The following is a 6,000-nucleotide window of genomic DNA, read 5'->3' on the forward strand; positions in this document are numbered from 1 at the left end:
TCTTATCATTTATCTTGCTATTCGGAATGGTAAATCTGAGAGACTTACCCATAGTGACAGACGACGTTCTTTGAAGCTTTTGTTTAAGCCTAAAAATGGTATGATGAACGCCCCATGTACATGGCATTTGTTGTCACGCGTAGGGAATTTTACGGTGAGAATGAAAACCAAGACCCCTCTCTCTGCAGGATAACCACAAATGGTAGACCACCATGAGAACCATCGATATGTTGTTTAGAATTGACCACGAGACTGTCAGTTAAGAAGACCTAGTGACGGAAGAAGCTTATATCAACGGGAGAGCATCACCAAAGGATTTAATATGAAGACTGTGCGAAGTCAGTTGCCAAAACCCCAGAGGATCGTTAAAGCATTTTGAGGGACCGATATCTCTCATTTTAAGTGTGGTAGCATCCCACCTTGCTGGGGATTGGATTTGTTAGAAGACCCCCAAACCCTAACCTTTCTTTCTAGCCTCTTCGAATCTCGAGGACGAGATTCATTTTAAGTGTGGTAGTTTGTAACATCCCAAAATTATAAATTTTGGAATGTTAATATAATTATTAGATTGATTTTTTTGTTGGTTGCCTGAGTGATTGAAACTTGTGTGATATTTGAAACTTTTCGAAACTTTTGAACGAGAGGGAATAAAATGACTTTCCCCTTCTCCGGTGAATTCAAATTCAATCTTTTAAAAGCAACGAGAGAAGATGACATGACTTCTTCAACTATAAAGAATTTGAACGGAGATATTTTTGCATTCCATTTGATTTCTTCGTGCAAGAAATGCCAGGAAATACATTCTAGAGAGGAGGAACATGACCCTCGAACCCACGGGCATTTTGCAAGTTATTGAACCCTCAAACTTAGAGGGTCATTTGAAAAATATTTGCAAAAGAAAATAAACCTTTTTGGCAATTTTGTGAAAATAATTTTTTCTGAAGTTTTTATTTTTGCCGTGGAAAAATGGCCATCATCTATATTTTATTTTTCTGATAATTTTAGTATATAAAAACTCTTTATTCCGAATTGATTTGATTTCCTTTTTATCGTTTTAGTTTCCTAGTTTTAAAAATAGGAAAGGAATCTCTATTAAATGGAAATAGGAGCTGGCCCAATTAAGACTTTCCTTTCACTGGCATAGGAAGATCATCTTCTTCCTCCTCTCTCCCTCACGTCACAGAAAAAACTTGCCTTCCATGGACAGAGGATCCCCACCTCCGGGATTCGCGAAGCACATTCCTTCCCAGCGCCTCCCGTCGCCTCTATAAGAACCCCGTGCACCTCCTCGTTCCATTCCCGTTGAAAACTTCCCCTCTCCTCGCCTCTAGCTCGCGCACCCCTCGCCGGAGTCGGCACCGGAGAACATCATAGGAGCTCCTCCACCTCGTCACCCCCTGCACCCTCCCCTCCCTGCCGAGCCCCCCTGTACTACCTCCACCGCGCCTCCCACCCCTTCGCCCCCCTGCCACCCCACCCCACCCCCCCCCCCCCCCCCGCTGCTCCTCCCCATCCCCATCGCCAGCGACCAGTAGGCTAGCAGCTTTTCCCACCTCGCCGCACCTGCAAGCTCCCTCCTCCCCTTCGGCCCTTCCACCCCCCAGGAGTCTCCACCGGCCCCCTCCACCACTCCTCCCGCCGGCCCCTCCCCCACCCCATCGGAGCCCCACCCTTCCCATCGGCCATTACAGCCACGGGAGCTTCCCAGCCGAGGTAACCTCTCCTCCCTCTTTCTTTTCTTTTTTTACTTGTTTTTGTTTTTTTTAGTTCTACTGTTAGATCTATTTCGAACGGTGTAGATTAGGAGGTACTTACCCCTTCGGTCTTTTAGATAAAACCGATCGGTTTTTCTTTCACATAAGTTTAGCCGAAGCGAATTAGTTAAATAGCGGTCGTTTGTTAGTTACCCCCGCAGCACTCCCCCCTTAGCCAATTAGAAAATGCCACGTGGACCCCTGTCCACAAATCAGTTTTTTTTCCTTTTTTCTGTTTTAATTCCAAAACAGCAAAGTTCCAATCTTGTTTAGCCCATAACTTTTGATCCCGAAGTCCAATGATAGTGATTCGTTTTCCAGTAGCTCACAAATTTCCTGCTGTTTTTAAAAACATATAATTTGTCTATGTTGGAAATTTTAAAATATAAGTTAGATCAGATTTAGTTTAAACCTTGTTTTGCTTATTCCAGGAGTTTAAAAATAGATTTTAATTTTATTATTTTTGGTACTGATCACTAGTGATCTTATTTATCAGTGGTAGAAATTTCAGATTTGTTTGAGTATTTTAGCTCACTGTTTCATCTGAAACAATTTCTGTTTCACCTCTTTTAGGATTTCGGCTAATTCCTTTTCTATTTTTGTTTTAAAATATTTTCTATATTATTTCATAAAGATTATTGTTTTGTTTATGATAGTTAAACAGCATTTTTGCAACAAGTTTTTATTTTATTTTTATTTGTTTTCATGAAATCAATTCTAGTCCCTTAGTAACTTGAAATTGGTTTCTACACTGTTTCAAACCCCGTTTGGGAATACTTTCAAAAAGTTTTGTGAAAAATACTTTATTTTATCTTAGTTAGATTTATATCTTAGTTCCTTGTTATTATTTTCTGTTAGAAAAAAACTATTTAGTGTTTGACGTAGTAGAAGACTCCCTAGTCTTATTTGAAGTTTCTTTCGGAATTCCTATTCGCTCTCTCTTTTGTTTTGATTGCTAGAATGATTGCTAGTATGAGTGATTATGTGAATGATATGTTTGTTATATAGATTTCATCGGAGAGTGACGAGTAGTCTATCAAGTTATTTCTCGAGAAATTCTTCTTCGTCAACATCACCAGGCAAGTCACTTTGATCATACTATCACCTATGTTTTATGCATCATAGTTCTACCATCCTATGCCCAATTGCATGCTGCTTAGGTACTTGGAAATTTTAGTATAGATTGTAGTATCATGTGGTAGGCACACAACAACCCCGATACTTGGCCCGGGACGACAAAATTCATATTGCTATGCTTGAGTAGATGGGATTTCGGTTGCGTGCATAACACGAGTGATGCGAGATTGATTAAATATTCAAGACCGGTTAAGACAAGATTTTCAAGACCTCGGACGCAATGCAACTCTGGGTGAAGGACGGTTGATCGGCTCCCTGGAGAACCCAGTGGATCCCTGGGATGCTTGGGACGGCCATGACATCCTGCGGAAAGCTTCACCCAGGTTCAAAGAGACGGACGGATATTTTCAAGACCCAAGGCTTACCTGCACAGCCACAAGTCATTATGGGCTCTGGCTTGGTTGGACAACGCGGCGACTCTAGATAGGCGGTGCTAGCAGATGTAGAAGAATGGTAGGAATGGATGGGCACCGACAGGGATTCAGAGGGACCCGTTGAAAGACCATGTTTTGATCATCCGGTCTTCAAACACCTGAAGTGCGAGGACATACTCGGAGGCGATCAAATCTTGTGGGGAACGTGTGCAAAACTCTGCAGAGTACTCAAACCTAATCGATTAGCCGTGTCCACGGTCATGGACAACTTGATCCAAAGGAACTGATGTTATCTGGATTTCTCAACACCATTATATGTATATATTTGATGAGGGTAATTATTGACAACTCGGGTACGAGAACTGGTTGGCGGAACCATCTCGTTAACAACCAACAATGTAGTAACATTTTGCTTTTAGCCCACTCTTGTTGTAGGAGAAAAACTTGCTTTTCGCTAAAAACTTATAGTCCCACCTGCCATATATGCATATAGTATAGATGATTAATTTTCACCCCTCTCTTATGTGACTTGCCGGCATATTCAATATGCTGACCTACACGGCTGCAACGTCTTATGTTGCAGATATTTTTCTTCGACGAGTAAGAGTACGATTCTGGGTTACGGTCTACCCTCAACTTGCCGTTGGTGTTTATTGGGACTCCACTCCCTTGACCGCTTCCGCTGAGATATTTAAGGTATATATCAGTTTTACGCTGTTTTACATGTGATTGCACTTTGATATATACATTGATGTACTGTGTGTGCCAGCATACTGATCCAGGGATGGCACAGAAACACAGAGCCTTGACTCGTCTTGAGTCGGGTCGCTCCAGAAATGGTATTCAGAGCACATGTTGACTGTAAGACGTGACCCCTAGAAACTGGAAAATTTCTTAGGATAGGATCTCTCAAAAACCTTATTTTCGAAAACACCTTTCACTTCTCATCTCTTATGATTTCATCAAATGTTCTCTCTCACCTCAAATAGTTATACAATCCCCTTACCCCTTTGACCTCATGAAGAATCAACGGAGTTCTACTTCAAAGTAAAGAGGATTTCACCACGCATTTGAAGAATTGAAGCTACACCTACACAAAACTCTCAAGACCCGAAGAACTCAAAGACCCTGAAGTGTCCGAATAATTATATGACCATTAGAAGTCCAAACCCCTTTTATGTACCCACGTTAGATACGATGAATTGTGAGCCGTCATTGGTGTGTGTTTTCCGACGGCCACAACTAAAATCTATTCTCAAAAATATTGTTTGTATAGTGTGTATCTCCCTCCCTCTCTTACCCGTCTCATCCCCAAAACCTCAACCTTACCAGATGGAGTATGAAGCTGGACTTGTAGTCTCTGGACCAATGACCCAGCTGGAGGCTGAAATATGGATTCAGAACATGGAGAACCACTTCGGGAGCAACTTGATCTCAAGGAAGTATGAAGTGGAACACGCTCTCCAGTACTTTACCCAAAGTGCTGCTATCTGGTGGAAAATGCACCATGCCATACAAGGATTTAGTGGAGCAGAAAGTTGGGAAGAATTCAAGAAGACTCTGTTAAGATCCCGTCTCATTCAGAAGGGCTATGATAATCCGAAGGAGAAGACTTGTGCATGCAAGATCTGTGGAGAAATAGGACACACCCAGGAAGAACACACGGATGGATGCACTCATTGTGAAGAAAATCACCCAGCTGAGGAGTGCCCAACTAGTCAGGTGACTTGTTTCTTCTGTGAAGGAACCACCCACTACCCAGCTCAGTGTCACATTTACCCCAAGGTGCAATAGGTTGTCAAGCAGCAGAAAGATGCAGTCTACAAAGGCTACCCATTTGTGGAAAATGGAGTGGAACTTTGGTACGTGGAAGTACACCTCCACCATGTGAAAGGAGTTTGTCCAAAGACTATGGGGCAATACTTTTTCATTTCACGTGTACCACGAGCAACCTTCTTTGATGCAGTTCATGAAGCTGCCACGGAAGCCATACGTCAGATCGGAGAAATACTTGAAGCAAGACTCCGTCATACCCAGGAATACCTGAGTGAAGTACGTGCGGAGATGGTGGAGATGAAGCTCATGACCACCATGATGAAGGAAAACATGGATGATTTCAAGGAGCACATCAGAAAGTTCGAGTGGAACTAAAGTACCTCCAAGAGAGGCAGATGAATAAAGTTGGCAGAAATGCTCGACCATACCGAACAATATGGATGGCAGCATTTGTAATAGAGTACTTTTGAATTGGAGTTTTTGATAAGAAATTAAGGATGTAATAAAGGATTGATTATGAAATGGATATGATTTATGGAAGAAGCTATGATGGATCAGAAAACGTTTTCTTAGGAGCAGACGAAAACCTGAGAGTTGTAAAGATACGATAGATGTTTCGTTCAGCTTGTAGAACCAATGGATTATCCGAACTTCGTTCGTGGACAAGAGAAATTCTGCAACGCTTGTGAGGATGCCCAAGTGTTAGAATGCGAGATCCGCTAAACCTTATAGAGAGAAATGATTTGGGTGCGGAATGGATTGATCACCATGACGACTTACTCTTATCATTTATCTTGCTATTCGGAATGGTAAATCTGAGAGACTTACCCATAGTGAGAGACGACGTTCTTTGAAGCTTTTGTTTAAGCCTTAAAATGGTATGATGAACGCCCCATGTACATGGCATTTGTTGTCACGCGTAGGGAATTTTACGGTGAGAATGAAAACCAAGACCCCTC

The sequence above is a fragment of the Hordeum vulgare genome, chromosome 4H (genome assembly GCF_904849725.1).
Source record: "Hordeum vulgare subsp. vulgare chromosome 4H, MorexV3_pseudomolecules_assembly, whole genome shotgun sequence".
NCBI lineage: Eukaryota > Viridiplantae > Streptophyta > Magnoliopsida > Poales > Poaceae > Hordeum > Hordeum vulgare.